Source organism: Panthera leo, chromosome C1, assembly GCF_018350215.1.
Source record: "Panthera leo isolate Ple1 chromosome C1, P.leo_Ple1_pat1.1, whole genome shotgun sequence".
NCBI classification, from domain to species: Eukaryota; Metazoa; Chordata; class Mammalia; order Carnivora; family Felidae; genus Panthera; species Panthera leo.
Genome location: NC_056686.1, coordinates 93017479 through 93034350, shown reverse-complemented (window position 1 = coordinate 93034350; position 16872 = coordinate 93017479).

Sequence of the window (16872 nt, the reverse complement as noted above, 5' to 3'; positions counted from 1 at the left end):
CCGGCAAAGGGCAGGGTTATGAGGTGCAGCCCCAGAGATGTCCTGCCAGCCAGCTAGATGTCCCTCATGTGGACAGCACAGTGACAGGGATTGTGCTGGTCACAGAATGTGAGTGAATGGGGAAGGGGAGGCACCTGTCCTGCCTCAGAGGGCAGCCAAAGGGGGCGGTCAACAGGAGGGTGGAGGACGCCCCACAGGACCACACTCAGGCTGGCCCTGCACACCCGGGGCTGCCTAGGTCCATGCATTCCAGCCCCGGCCCTAGCTGTGACCCATGTGTGCTTTTCGTATGTCACGGCGGCCCAGGTGGCCTTGAAGTCCTTCTGTGATCTGTGACATGTGGCACAGCCTCCACAGCAACAGTATCCTAGCTGCTGACATTGCTCTTTGAAGGCAGAGGACTCTTTCAGAACTAGGCGAGTAGGACAGAGCTTGGCCTGGGGCTCACTCTCCTTTATATAAACAAGGTTTCATGGAGAAGTGACAACAGAAGAAGGGAACCTTATAACACAAATGGGTTACAAGTGAAAGCACAGGTTGGTGCACTACAGAAAAATAAGCTTAAAATGAACACTTTGTTAATTGTCCACAGTGTGAACCCAGTATTCAGTAAGGATTTCAAAGTACCAAGATCGAGTGTGGAGCGGGGAATGAGGAGGACACAGAGGCAACACCGAATTCCTATTAAATTACAGAAGTCAGAGGCCTGCCCATCTCCACTAACTTGAGGAGCTGGGAGAGAGTGTCGCCCGAGGCAGGAAGAGCTCAGCCTCTGTTGCACGTGCTCCCCATCCATTCACCCCCTTGCCAGCAACAAGTCCTCCAGGTCTGGGTCCAAGCTCAGGATGCAGCCTTTGGGTCAAGGTGAATTCCAGGTAAGTTTGCCCACAGGGAGGCGATGGTGGTCAAGGGCCAAACACACATAAGCTGGCTCTCTTAATAGTTATGTTTTCAGAATACATTAAGGAGTTGTCATTTTGAGTTTTATACACCTTCAGCCTGGAACAGCTGAACATTACTAGATTCCACCGAGAAAGTTACACGTGGAAGTTAACAAGAAGCAGAATAATAACATGTAAAATGGGTAGAACAGACACTGTTCCATTGGCATTCATCCATCTGGCCATTCCTTTATTGGCAAACAACCACCGAGATGCTGTCAAATGTAGACACTGTGAATGAGACAATCCTGGCTGTAAAACTGGAAGTCCTGGGCAACTGGGAAGGGAAAGATGTTTTGAGCTATGGGACACATTCCCCGTGTAAACTGAGAGACAGTAAGAGAGAGAGAGGTGGAACACAGGAGAAAGAGGCATTGCCTGGCAGAAAAGGACACTGAGGAGACAGGAGATGGGTCCAGAGCTTGCATGGCCCCTTCAGAAGAAAAAGAACAATTCTGCAGAAGGAGGAGGAGGAGGGCTGGCCTGGGTGCGCAGGGCCCAGAGGATCATGCCAATGGATGCAGTGGGTTGGTGCAAGGCAATAGGGAGCCATGGGGAGCAGGGAAGCTGGAGAGTGGCCTGAAGGGAGTGAGTATAGCCAGTTGTTGCCAGGCAGAAATTCAGTCCCGGTATTGCCACATCCTCTGGATTTGTATGTGTTCTCTCCTGATTTTAAAATGTTGACAAGTTCAGTTTTAAATTCAAATTGTGTCAAATTTGGCCTAAGGGACTCTAATCTGACTTCTGGATTTCATTCCATAGTTGCTTCCAGCTCTATTGCTAATATGCTAAGCTCTCAAAGTAAATTTTAAAAATTCAATAAAATATAGCCTCAAAATATAAAATTACACATTAGAATTAAATACCAGCAGTGGTTTTAAAATACCTTGCTTATGGTAATTTTTTAAAGTCTTTTAAATATTGTCTGAATAAACTTCAGATTTCAAGATATAAAAACCATTTTTTAATCTAGAAAGGAAAATGTCAATCATGTTTCAGAAGACGCTGCAATAGTGGAATTTAGAAAACAAATTTTCTAGATGCCTATTGTGTTACGAATGAAGAGAAACAAACTAAGGCTTCAAGAATTTAGGAAGGATTAAAGTTCAAAATAAATGTGGAATTCTATTTATTCATGTTTCAATCTTGGTACATTTGGTGTTTCTAGGAATGTGTCCCTGTATCTAGGTTATCCAATTTGTTGGCATACAGTTTTTCATCATATTCTCCTATAATTGTACTTCTGTAGTATCTGTAGTCCTGTCCCATTTTTCATTACTGAGTCTAGTATTTTGCAGCTTCTCTTTTTTTTTTTCTTAGTCAATCCAGCTAAGGTTTGTCACTTTTGTTAAGCTCTTCAAAGAAGTTTTGTTAACCTTTTTGTTGATTTTCTCTATTGTTTTTCTATTCTATTTATTTCTGCTCTAATCTTTATTTCCCCTCTTCTCCTAAGTTGGGTTTATTTTGTTCTCTTTCTAGTTCCTTAAGTTGTGAAGTCAGGCTATTGATTTGAGATCCTTGTTTTTTAATGTAAACATTTAGAGCCATAATTTTCCCCTTAGCACGGCTTTTGCTGCATCCCATAAGTGTTGGTATGTGGCACTTTGATTTTCATTCATCTCTCAGGATTTTCTAATTTCCCCATGTGATTTCTTCTTTAACTATCAGTGGTTTCAAATTTGTTGCTTAATTTTCACCAATTTTCAAATTTTCCAGTTTCCTTCTGTTACTGATTTCTGACGTCATCCCAGTGTGTTTGAAGTGGAATGTTGGTATGATGTCTATATCTTTTTTTTTTTTTTTTAATTCTTGGGACTTAATTCGTGGCCTGACATATGCTGGAGATTGCCCCATGTGCACTTGAGAAGAATCTGTATACTTTTGTTGCTAGCTTGAGTGTTCTAATACGTCTGTTAGATATGTTATGTTGCTCAAGCCCTCTGTTTCCTTACTCATCTTCCATCTGGTCGTCCTATCCAATATTGTGTGTGTGGTATTTAAGTCTCCAACTGTTGTAGAACTATTTCTCTTTTCAATTCTATCAGTTTTGGCATATATACATATATGTACTCTCTCTCTATATGTCTGTGATTATTAGGTGCACGGTGTTTATAATTTTTATATTTTATGTCTTCTTGCTTTATTGAATATGTTTTTAAAAGTTTATTTATCATTTATTTTGAAGGGGGAGGGGCAGAGAGAGAGGAAGAGAGAATCCCAAGCAGGCTCTGTGCTGACAGTGTGGGCTTGAACTCACAAACCACGAGATCATGACCTGGGCCAAAATATTGAATACTTTTTAATATATAATGTCCTTATATATAATATAATATATATATAATATATATAATGTCCATATATAATATATATAATATATACATATATTATATACATATTATATGTACATGTATATATTATATGTATATATATATGTACTGTCTCTTCTTTGTCTCTTATAATATTTTTTGACTTAAAGTCTATTTTGTTTGATATTAGTATACACATTTTTGGTCTCTTTTGGTTACTATTTGCATGAAGTATCTTCCTCCATCCTTTCATTTTCAACCTATTTGTGTCTTTGATCCAAAGTGTGTCTCTTACAGCTGGCATACAGTTAGATCATGGTTTTCTTTTATGCATTCTGTCAACCTGTGTCTTTTGATTGGAGAGTTTAATTCATTTACATTCAAATAATTTATTGATAAGGTATAACTTACTTTTATCATTTTACTATTTGTTTTCTATTTGCCTTATAGTTCCCCCCCCCATCTCCTGCATTACTGTCTTCTTTTGTGTGTAGTTGACTTCTTGTCATTACAGTGTTTCTTTCCCTTCTCATTTCTATTTGTGTATATTCCATAGCTACTTTTCTTTGTAGTTCCCATGGGGATTACATCCAACATCCTAAAATATAACACTCTTATTCGAACTTACATGAGATCAATTTGAATGACACTCAGAAACTCAGCTCTTACACATCTCTATCCCCTCTCTTTGATTATCAATGTCACAAAATTACATCTTTATGCATGTGTGTCCCAGAACATATAGTAATAATTTTTTTTAATGAACTAGTTTCTTAAATTATGTAGAAAACAAAAAGAGAGTTGCAAACCAAGGTTGTAATAGTACCATCTTTTTATCATTATCCAGGTACTTACTTTTACCAGAAGTCTTTATTTCTTCATATGGTTTCAAATAACTCTAGTGTCCTGTCATCACAATCTGCAGGACTCTTTTTAGCATTTCTTGCGGAGAGGTCTAGTGGTAGCAAACTCCCTCACCTTTCATTAATCTGAGAATATCTTAATTTCTACCTGATTTTTTGAAGGATAGTTTTGCCAGATGTAGGATACTTGGTTGACGATTTTTTAAAAACCACTTTGAATATATCAATCCACTACCTCCTGATGTTAAAGGTTTCTGAGATATATCTTCTGATAATATTTTGGGGGAGCTCTTGTATGTGACCAGTTGCTTCGTTCACATTCCTTTTAAGATTTTTATCTTTGTCGTCATCTTTTGGGAGTTTGATTATAAGTGTCTTGGTGGGAGGGTCTGAATTTATCCTAGTTGGAGTTTGATGAGCTCCTTGGACATTTATATTCATGTCTCTGGGAGGTTTTCAGTCATTATTTCTTTAAAAAATCTTTACACCCTCTTCTCTCTGTCATCCCCTCTGGGACTCCCACAGTCCGCTCAGTGGTATCCTACAGGTCTCTTAGGTTCTGTTCACTTTTCTTCTATTTTTTTTTTCTTTCTTTTTCTCAGATTTGATCATTTCAGTTGTCACTTCTTCAAGTTCCCTGATTGTTTGTCCTTCCTGCTTCAATCTTGTTTTGAATGCCTCTAGTGAATTTTTGATTTGGGTTTTCTATTCAGCTTTGGAATTTGTTTTTGGTTCCTTTTTATGTTTTCTATATCTTTGTTGATATTTCCACTTCATTCGTACATCATTTTCTTGACTTTGTCCAGGTCTTCTTTGAGCTTTTTGAGAATCTTTAAGACTGTTGATTTAAAGTCTTTGTCTAAGGGGGCCTAGATGGCTCAGTTGGTTAAGCATCTGACTTCAGCTCAAGTCATGATCTCATGGTTCATGGGTTTGAACCCCACACTGGGCTCTGTGCTGACAGCTCAGAGCCTGGAGCGAAGATTCTGTGTCTCCCTCTCTATCTCTGCCCCTCCCCCACTTGTGCTCTGTTTCTGTCTCAAAAATAAATAAACATTAACGTTTTTTTAATAATAAAAAATAAAGTCTTTGTATATTATGTCCACCATTTCATCTTCTCAAGAATAGTTTCTATTTTTTTTTCCTTTGAATGGACCATAACTTTCTTGTGGTTTATGTCTTGTGTTCCAAAAAAAAAAAAAAAAGACCTGGACATTTGAATCTTATAATGTGGTAGCTCTGGAAATCAGATTCTCCCCCTTCTCCAGAGTTTTCTGGTATGTTTGTATGTGTGTGTGTGGGCACGCGCGTGCACACGTATATTTTCATTGTTATATTGTGTCCCTTTGCCAGAGATCATCCTGAGGCAGACACTGAGGGTCTATGTGGTACCTTTCTAAATCCCTCCATATATGTGGTTGCCTTTCAATGTCCTAAACCTTAAATGACTGGCTTCCAAAAGGAGAAAAAGTGAAAAATGAAGTGGGGAAAGCCATGGCAATGGCCCTTTAAATCTCCCAGATTTAAAGGACCCAGTTGGTGGGTCCAGGTAGCCAGGAGGCAAAAGACAAGACCCAATAGATGTGGCTCAGCCTGTACCTGGGGATCAGACATGTCTAGAGCTGGGACCAAGTCAGCTGCTACAGTGCACAGTAGTGAAGGGCCCACTTGGCCATGAGGCCTCCACAGTAGGTTGGCACTGTCCTGGCAGGGCAATGGAGAGGGGCCTCAGAGCTAAGTATAGCAGGTGAGAGGTCTATTTGAGTTCTTCAAAGCAGAGTCAACCACAGGATTTGCCCCAGCCCCTCTCCTAAGTCAGGGACCTATTCCTAGGACAAGTTCTCTACCCTTCACCTCACCTCAATAACCCTGACAGCAGAAGAGAACATCCAAATGGGACAAGTGCAGAGAAATGTATTGAAGGCAGTGGGCAGCTGAGGTCTCAAAGCACTCCTAGAACTCTCCAGGGCTCCAGGGTCAGCTATGTTCTGGCCTGGAAGGAGCAGCGGGCTTTCTGCAGGCAAAAATTCTTCTTTAGGCTCTGAGATTGGGGACGGGGAAGAGCCTGACTCAAGATGTGGAGCCCATCAGACTTCCAGCAGTGAAGGCTTTATGGAAAGCCCAGGGAGGCCAGTCACTTGAGCTTCCAACTCTTGATTTCAGCTCAGGTCATGATCCCAGTGTCGTGGGATCAAGCCCCATATTGAGCCTGCTTGAGATTCTCTCTTTCTCCCTCTGCCCCTCTCCCCTACTCAGGCTCTCTCTATCTTTCTCTAAAATAAGAAGAAGAAAAAAAAGAGTTGTGTTATACAATGTGGTATCCACCGGCCAGCCACATATGGCAATTCAGAGCTTGAGATGCAGCAACAGAGGAACACAAGTCTTCATTTGATTTAATTTCAGTTAGTTTAATTTTTAAAACTGATACTCAATTTGGTTATTGAAAAGCTTTTAGGTATGTTTGGGACATGCTGGGTATGTGAATCAATTTTTTTAACTATAAATGTTTTGAAATCTAGATACAGGTCAACTATTTCCCATGAAAATGTAGGGTCCAAAAGGAGATATGCTCCAGATATAAAATAGACATCACATTTCAAAGACTTAACAGGGAGTGGGGGGGAAGCTTGTAAAATATTTCATTAATAATTTTTAAATTGATTTACATGTGGAAATGATACTATTTTGGATATATCAGGGTTAAATAAGATATATTACTAAAGTTACTTTCTTTTTTTTTTTCTTTGTACCCAGTAATGTGGCTACAAGAATATTAGGCAGGTGGCCAGCATATTTCCATTGCAGAGTGCTGGTCTAGAGCATAAGAAGATCAACAAAGAGCCACCTGGTGTGGCAGTGCTGGGAGGGAGCCCAGGGGGGTTGTGGAGCCTCTGGACATCACAGAGAGGGAAAGGAACAGGACTCATAAAAAGCGGGTACTTGGAGTTCCAGCAACCCCACTTTGGCTAGTGGGCCCTGGGAAACTACAGCTCACCTTCTTTATGGAGCGTAAAAGGAGGACATGTGGCTACAAATACCTTATTTTATCGATTCTATGATGACTCTCTCCCCTCGCATTCTATCATCTAACACTCTAACGTCATCAAATCAAGTGATTTCAGAATCAGGATGTCTTACAATCAACAGTACGTTGTAGTTTACACGGCAGCATTATTCCGATTTCTTATTTATCCATAAAATAATTAACGCATCTTGCAATTGATGGACTAGAGTCCGTATGCTTTCTTCCCCTGATACGGCTTTTTTGTCATAGTCTGTTTCTCAGAGCAGACTTGTTGTACTTTAATATTTTGTGATGCAAAGTGTGTGGGAGGTCTAGAACAACATTCCAGTGCAGCCGCAGAACAGCACATGTTCCTTTAGTGGACCTCAGGGCCACAATGGTCTCAGGAACACCAATCCAAGGTAGTGACAGTCAGTTGTGTCACATGTACCATCAGTGAGGCACCTCTACCCTGTCCCTTGATGGTACTAGGCAGCTAGTTGCTCAATCCCTTCACACTGAATAAAGAAGACTTCCTTCATCTGGAAAATAAGGATTATAATACCTATTGTTCAGATCAAGTGACATATCTTCAAGCCTTAAAGGGTTATGCCCAATTACAAAGTACACAACAAAGACAGAAAGCTGTTGTTTACATGGGTTAGACTAAGAACAAGAAGATGGAAACTATGTGAGAAAGACACAGGCAATCCCTGACTGGCTCTTCAGGCTTGGGCTGTGGTTGGGTTGCTTAACTTTTATTTAAAAAAAAAAAAAGAAAGTCTGGGGCTCCTGGGTGGCTCAGTCAGTTGAACTTCCACCTCTTGATTTTGGTGCAGGTCGTGATCCCAGGGCTGTGGGATCAAGCCCTGCATCGTGGGGTTCATGCTCAGTGTGGAGCCTGCTTGAGATTCTCTCTCTGTCCCCCTGCCCCTCTCCCCTGCTTGTGCTGTCTCTAAAATAAAATTTAAAAAAAATCAGCCTTTCCCCAGCTCTGTTGACTTAAAAGTAGTAATTTTCAACCTTGTCTGCACATTAGAATCACCTGGAGAACTGTTTCAACAGTACTGATGGCCAAGTCCCATCACAAGCCAACGAAGTCAGAACCCCAATGAAGGCAGTGGCCTCTGTAGTTTTAAAAGCTCGCCAGACGATTCTTTCATGGGCCAGGTTGAACAGCTGTTTTACAGTACTTGCTGTCTCCTTAGCAGAAAGAGAATATCTGCACTCCAGGATTTTGTCAGAAGATGGAAACCTAAACCCTGCTACTTGATACTTGTCAAACGCTCTGCTGCAAGAAATAATATTCCATATATTATTTCTGCCATCTGTTCATTCCTTTAGACACATTAAGTTGTAACCTTGGGTTAAAACAGACTTCGAGAGGGGCGCCTGGGTGCCCCAGTGGGTTGAACATCCGACTTCCGCTCAGGTCACGATCTCACGGTTCATGGGTTCGAGCCCCGCGTGGGGTTCTGTGCTGACAGCTCAGAGCCTGCAGCTGCTTCAGATTCTGTGTCTCCCTCTCTGCCCCTCCCCCCTCCTCAAAAATAAGTAAGCATTAAAAAATTTTTTTAATAAAATACAATTAAAAAAAAACTAGACTTTGAGAAAGTGAGTCTTTAGACCACACTTTAAAAAAAATTGTGGAAAGACACATAACATAAAATTCTCCATCTCAACCTAGACCACGCATATGGGGCCCCTCACAGAATGGCTTTAATAGAACAGAGCTGTGGCATTTTGACACCTGCCTGATTTCTGGGGAGACCCTGGGGAAAAAATCCCTTTTAGGGACTTGAGCCCTCCTGACATCTCCACAAAACACTCAAGCAGAAGGGATTGATAGCCTCTGGCTATTGTTTATTGCTCTTACAAAAGGTACTCTGTGTCTCTTCCCAGACCCCGTAGATCCTTGGCAAAGAAAGAACATCAGAGAGTCCTTATTGTGGTGGATCCTAAAACACTTCCTTAGAAGGATGTTGCAAAAGAGAGTCCCTTGAAACCTGTCATTGGATTTTCCCTCATGGATAATATAGTTGGTATTCACTACATTTAGTGGGATCCTGCAGGAAACATTCTTCCAGGGGTCATTCCTGGAACAGGGTGACTTTCCCCAAGCCACTGGTTCACTTTCTTATTTCATAGCACAGAATTGCATAACACATTGTACTTCATTCTTGTCTTGAGTTCTAGGCATGCCACAGCCAAATTGTGTCATCTGGAAAGAACACAGGATCTCATGACGTTCAATCTATGTAAATCTGGCCTCTGACTCAATGCTATTTCTTATCTTTTTATTTCACTTTTCCTCTGATTAACTCACTTTTTATAATTTTGTCTTTTTTTAAGACTCTTGAAATGCCTCTTGGGAAAAAAAACCAACATAGGAGAGAGACAGTCATGGACATCTGAGAAGTACAATTATTTTTAAATTAAAAAAAAATTTTTTTAACATTTATTTATCTTTGATAGACAGAGAGAGACAGAGCATGAGCAGGGAAGGGGCAGAGAGAGGAGGAGACACAGAATCTGAAGCAGGCTGCAGAGCCTGATGTGGGGGCTCAAACCCACAAACTGTGAGATCATGACCTGAGCCGACGTCAGACGCTCAACCGACTGAGCCACCCAGGCGCCGCTAAATTTTTTTTAATGTCTATTTGTTTTTGAAGGAGAGAGAGACAGAGTGCAAGCGGGGGAGGGGCAGAGAGCAAGAGAGACACAGAATCCAAAACAGGCTCCAGGCTCTGAGCTGTCAGCGCAGAGCCTGATGTGGGGCTCAAATTCACGAGCTGTGAGATCATGACCTGAGCCGAAGTCAGACGCTTAACTGAGAAATACACTTATTATGAAAGAAAGCAACAACCTGAACAACATTCACCGTCAGACACAGCATTGCTTTAATATATGGGCCAAGAATGTTGTTATTTTTATTTTTTTATTTGAAAGAGAGAGCACACAAGCTGGAAGAGGGGCAGAGGGAGAGAGAGGGAGAGAGAGAGAGAGAGAGAGAGAGAGAGAGAATCTGAAGCAGGCTCCATGCGCAGCACGGAGCCTGACACGGGGCTCGATCTTATGACACTGGGATCATGACTTGAGATGAGTCCAACACTCAACCGATTGAGCCACCCAGGCGCCCCTGGGCCAAGAATTTTAAATAAGTGTGATGGACACTGTCACTGCCCTCCAGCCAAAGACCACCAGGAACACAGAGGAATAACAAGCTGGGTTTATTGGTTCTTGCAGGCCAGGGAGACCTCACAGAAAACCGGAGTGTCTCACGAAGAGAGTGTGAGAAACACCCTGTTAGAGGATTCAGGTTCTGGTTGGGTGATTTGGGGGAGAATCCCAGGAAGCGGGGCTCACTCTAGATTGGATGCTGTCAGAAAATTACGGGGAGGGGGGGAGTTCTGTGGTTGGGTATTTTGTCACAGTGATCTTTTGTTTGTAAGTAAAATCATAAAGTGATCTTGTGTCATTTTATCATGGTCCCAGAGTAACTGGGAGGTTGTTACTCTGTGGGATTACTTGTCCAAGAGGTGAACAGAATGAAGAGGCACAAACTTCCAGTTATAAAATAAATATGTCCTGGGAATGAAAAGTACAGCATAGGGAATACAGTCAGTAAAATTTTAATCATGTTGTATGGTGACAGTTGGTAACTACGCTTACCATGGTGAGCATTTTGTGATGTATATAATGTGTCCAATCACTATGTCGTATATCTGAAACTAATGTCATCTTGTATGTTGACTATAAGTTTTACCACTAAACAAACAAGAGGAGAACAGAGTTCTGCTGTATCAGCACACCTCTGAAAGTCAGAAATCAGGAGCCACTTTATTTCTTTCTCAGGCCCCACCCCACCTTTGGGCCAATGACAGAGTCAGACCGCGGAGCACTAATTCATGAAATCCAGATTTCTCCCAATGCTGAGACTTTCCTAACCAAGATCAGAAGAGTGTGCAGGTAGTGTAGTGTTATAACTAAACCAGAACTCATCCTTCCTTCTCCCTCGATTGTAGGATGAGTCGTTGAACTATCTGACATGACAGTGGCCATGCAGTAACATTTAAGGGCATGATACATTTGCCAACTGTAAAATAGGCAATTATCAGAAACAAATGACGATGCATCCTTGTAATCGGTCTCCACGCCAGAAGGTAAAGGACTGATTTCCTTTTCATGAAAACAAAGTAATGAAGTTACCCATTTTTAAATAGGATTGATGCACTTAGTTTTTAAATTGACCTAAATCAAATCAGATTGTTAATCTCAATCCAAAGTCCTGAGCGGAAGCTGTCTACTTCTGAAGTAGCATTTTCTAGAAGATTCCTGAGAATCTCAGTTTCAGAGTTCCAATAGAATCGACATCCAGCAGTCAGGAGGAAGTATTGTGTATCTTTTGAGCTGGTAAATATTAACCTAAGGATGAATACTTGAAAATTTTGGTACCGGATCAGTTATTAACAGAATATATAAGATTCTTTTCATTGAAGCTCTCTAGGGCCGTTTACCTCAGGGGTCTTTTCCAGAACACAAAATCTGTTGTTGATCGTAAGTGAGCGGTTGGGAAAGGCAGCTCAGACCTGTTGATGATAAAGCTAGAGTTACTTTATGAGTCCCTTCCAGAATGTAATCATATCTCAATGATATCCTGTAATAGAATAGAATCTAAGATCGGAGGCAGGATTTTCAAACACATGGACCAGCCTCTTCTTAATTTATGAGAATATAACCTGTGAGTCCCAGAGGGGGTTGCTCTTATACACATTAATGCTAGTGGTAATATTTTAGGCCATGGAAGTTTAAGGAGGCTTTGCTAATTTGTTTTTAGAATTCAATTAGTTTTGTTTTTCTTAAGGACTATGGATGACAAGAATAAATAGTAAAGGTTTTTGGGTAAAAGGCAAACTTTATAGTGTTTCTTAGTAACAGTACCAGTAAAATGAGTGTCTGTCATTATTAGAAAGACAAGTGGAAATTTCCCAGGGCAGGAAAGGAAATCAAGCAAAAAAAAAAAAAAAATGTTTTTTTGCTACAGTTAGAGCCATAGCTCCCTGGCAAGGAAAATCTTTAATCTTCTCTGAGAAGAAAACAGAAAATAACCAAAACATACTTCTAATCCATTGCAAGGGGTCATTGTATAAAGTCCATCTCCAGGCGTGAAGGGCTCTCAAGACTTCAGTTCTCGTCCATATGCCACCTTTATGTTTCATCAGGATCATATTGTCAACAGTGTGACATGTTCTTAAAACATCCTTGGCAACGCTTCTAAAAGACCCCACTGATGTTGGTTTAATATTGTTGCCAGTGTATCTCTATTATGAGTAATGTCATGAAGCATTTTTGCTAAACTCCGTTTAAAATTATCTATACATTTTATATGTCAGCTGATGTTATACATCAGTCATTCTGAGAGCACAAAAACTATCCTTATGCAATTTTTCCCACTTCTGAGTTTTTCCACTTTCCAGTTTTCCAAATCGAGGATTTGTCTATGATGGTGAAAAATAGCTTTGGGGCACCTGGGTGGCTAAGTCAGTTGAGTGTCTGACTCTTGATTTCAGCTCAGGTCATGATCTCACAGACTTGAGATTGAGCCCCTCATCATGCTGAGCATGAAGCCTGCTTAAGATTTTCCCTCTCTCTCTACTCCTCTACCCCACTCAGGCTCTCTCTCTCAGATAAAAAAATAAAATCAAATTTAAATTTTTTTAAATGTTTATTTAGTTTTGAGAGAGACAGAGTACAAGCAGGGGAGGGGCAGAGAGAGAGGGTGAGACACAGAATCCGAAGCAGGCTCCAGGCTCTGAGCTGTCAGCACAGAGCGCAATGCAGGGTTCGAACTCAAGGATCGTGAGATCACGACCTGAGCCAAAGTTGGACACCCAACTGACTGGGCCAGCCGGGAGTCCCGAGGCTTCTCTTTTCAACGTCATCACTGGAGCACCGTCTTGGGGAATGCTGCTTGTGGAGCAGGGAGGTCAGCCACAGCTGACTCTCATTACTGTGAGATTCCCAGTCTTGGTGTTTTGAATGATGTCCCGCTCTTATTATAGCTATTTCCTTAGGTAACAGCAAATCAGCTAAAACCTTTTTTTTAACTTGTCCAATTTGTATAGGTTTTGTCAAAGTTAGAAAGCTCTTCCTTTCTAAAGCATTCCAAACTTGCAGACTAGAGCAAAAGCACATCTACTAACAGCAGCTGGCAGGCCCAGGTAAGGGCAATTATCTTAGTCTTTGGAACTGATTTGATTTCTGGAACGGTCTATATTTCAAGTGTGAATTTAGGTCCTATGATAGCATTTTAAAATATGAACAAATACAATGAGTTCAGGGCTATCCAAGGGAATTTCTAATAAAATGATTTAAGAGTGTGGGAAAAGCGTTGAAGGTTATGAGAATCATTTGGTGAAGAAAAGGAACCTCTACTTACCTGCGTGTAACAGAACCTAAGCATTTTACATAAAGGACCCCAACACTAATTTTACTCCTAAGGTATGTTATTTTTGTTTTTTTTTTAAATTCTTTTTAATGTTTATTTATTTTTTGAGAGAGAGAGAGAGAGAAAGAGAGAGAGAGAGAATGAGCAGGGAAGGGGCAGAGAGAGAGGGAGACACAGAATCAGAAGTAGGCTCCAGGCGGTCAGCACAGGCTCCAAGATCCCAAGTAGTTCTACACAACAGAAGAAACAACAAAATGAAAAGGCAGCCTATGGAATGGGAGATAATACGTGCAAATCATATACCTGATAAGACAATAATATCCAAAATATATAGGGAACTCATACAACTCGAGGTGGGGAAATGCCCCAATAATCTGATTTTTAAATGGGCAGAGGACCTGAATACACCTTTTTCTAAAGAAAATATACGGATGGCCAACAGGTAAGTGAAAAGATGCTCCACATCACTGATCATCAGGGAAAAGCAAATCAAAACCACAATGAGATAGCACCTCACAGCTGTCAGAACGAGTGGTATCAAAAAGACAAAAAGTAACAACTGTTGGCAAGGATGTGGAGAAAAGAGAACCCTCGTGCACTGTTGGTGGGAACGTAAATTGGTGTAACCATTATGGGCAACGGTATGGAGGTTCCCCAGAAAGCTCGGGTGCCTGGGTGACTTAGTCGGTTGAGCGTCTGACTCTTGACTTCAGCTCAGGTCATGATCTCAGGCTCATAGGATCGAACCCAGGATTGGGCTCTGGGCTGAGCATGGAGCCTGCTTACGATTCCCTCTCTCCCTCTGCCTCTTCTCCTGCTTGCACTCTCTCTCCCTAAAAATGAAAAGAAGGAAAGAAAAGTTAAGTATAGAGGTACTGTATGACTCAGCAATCCCATATATCTGACAGAAATGAAATAACTGTGTCAAAGAGATGTCTACACCCCCCTGCTCGCTGAAGCATTATTCACAATAGTCAAGAAATGGAAACAACCTAAATCTCTATCAACAGATGAAGACATAAAGAAAATGTGGTGTATTTATACAATGGACTATTACTCAGCCATGAAAAAGAAGCAAATTCTACCATTTGCAACAACTTGGATTATGTTATGCCATTATGCAAAGTGAAATAAGTCGGACGAATACGTATGATCTCACTCGTATCTGAAACCACCACACTCACAAAATCAGAGAACAGATTGGAGGTTGTTAGGGGCTGAGAGGTGGGGGAAATGAGATGTTGGTCACAGGGGACAAACCTATAGCTCTAAGATGAAAAAGTTCTAGGGATTAATGTACAGCATGGAGACCATAGTTAACAAAACTGCATTGGCCACTTGAACGTTGCCAAATGGATCTGAAATGGTCTCTCTACACCCAGAAAAAAATGGTAACTGTGTGAGATGATGGATGTGTTAACTAACCTTATTGCGGTAACCATTTCGCAGTCTCTAACCATGCACCTTAAACGTACACAATGTTATATGTCAGTTATATCTCAGTAAAGCTGGAGGAGGCCAAGTGGGCCCCCTTAGTGCCTTAGTTCTTTTCACAGAATCAGCACCGTAATCCTAGATACATCTTGTTTCTTTTTCATATAACCCCGAGTTAAGGAAACCTAGCAACAGGAAGAGCAGCCTGTTAATCAAGGCTGTGCATCAGAACCAGTGGCGGAAGAGAAGCTATTATTGTAGGTTCCTGGGCTCTGCCCAGACCTGCTGCCTTTGAATATTGGGTGGATGGTGGTACAGGGCACTTGCGTGTACATTTTTTAGCCCCATAAGCACTGCCATTGGGCAGCGAGGGTTGAGAGCCTCAGACTGGAGAAAGCATCCCTGGGCTGGGTGGGGTACTACCTGAAGTCCTCCAGGATCTTTTTTTTTTTTAATTTTTTTTTTAGTTTAATTTTTGAGAGACAGAGAGAGAGTGAGCAGGGGAGGGACAGAGAGAAAGGGAGAAAGAGAATCCCAAACAGGCTCCACACTGTCAGCACAGAGCCTGATGCGGGGCTCACACTCACGAACCACGAGATCATGATTTGATCCGAAACCAAGAGTGGGAGGCTCAACTGATTGAGCAACCCTGGCACCCCCTCTTTTTTTTTTTTTTTTTAGAGAGACAGCATGTGAGCAGGGGAGTAGGGCAGAGAGAGAGAGAAAGAGAGAAAGAGAAAGAAGGAGAGAGAATCGTAAGTAGGCTCCATGCTCGGCATGGAGCCCCCACACAGTGCTAGATCCCACGACTGCAAGATCATGACCTGAGCTTAAATCAAGAGTCGGGTGCTCAATTGACTGAGTCCTCCAGGATCCAGAACCAGAGAGTGAGCCTCTGGAGGTGAGGTGGGAAGGGAAATAGTGAGAAGTAGGTGGAGGGGGAGGAGGAGGAGGGGCAGAAGCAGAGAAAAGAGGACCTGAGCTGAGGCAGGGACCCAGCCACACCGGTGGCTGCTTGACTCCTGGCTTGTCCTTCTTTATTTCTTTCCAAGTTTGTTCTCAAACGGGTGACCCCTCCCAGGCTTCAGGGGGTGGGGGATGGGAAGAGCATGTTCAGACACCATCACATTCATTTCTCACACCCTCCCTAAACATGCAGAACATGCCTGGACAGTCCAGGACTTCTCACTTTGTGTAAGGGCTTCAACCGTGGAAACTGAGTTCCCTTCAACACCCTCTTTGTCTTGAAAAATCAGAGTCTGAAATACTAATAAATGAGGCCCTGAGGCTGGGAAATCAATATCGGGTGGAGCTAAGTGCCCCAGAGGTATTTTGTCTGGGTTATGCAAATGTCTACAGACAGCCAAGGTAAGAAAACTCCAAACAAGCTGATCAACGAGAAGGAAAAGAAACTGGTCAGACATTCAGTGAAATCAGGCAGGAGAAAGACTCGGAATCTGGAGGCAGCTTCTCATGGTGGCATGGGTTCAAATCCTAGCCCTGCCCTTTAGCAGCCAGGGGATCTGGGGCATGTTACTGAATTCCTGTACACCTGAATCTCCTCCTCCGTTTACAGTAGTACATACCTGCCTCGTAGGGTTTGTTTATTCACCACATTTTTACCAGGCACCTAATTAATGTGCCAGGCACTCCTGTGAAATTCAGCAGTGACCAAAATAGACAAAGTTCAGACTTTACAGAGCTTTCATTCGGTGGGAGTTGTTTTGGGGATTAAATCTGCTAAGACGTGAGAAGCAATTAAGAGCCACGCCTTGCACATAGTAAATGTTCAGTAAATGTGCACCATCTTCCCTCCATGTCTGGCTCCGATGCCCTCCCACAGCTGTCAGCATATTTGGGCGGAGGGGTTCTCTTC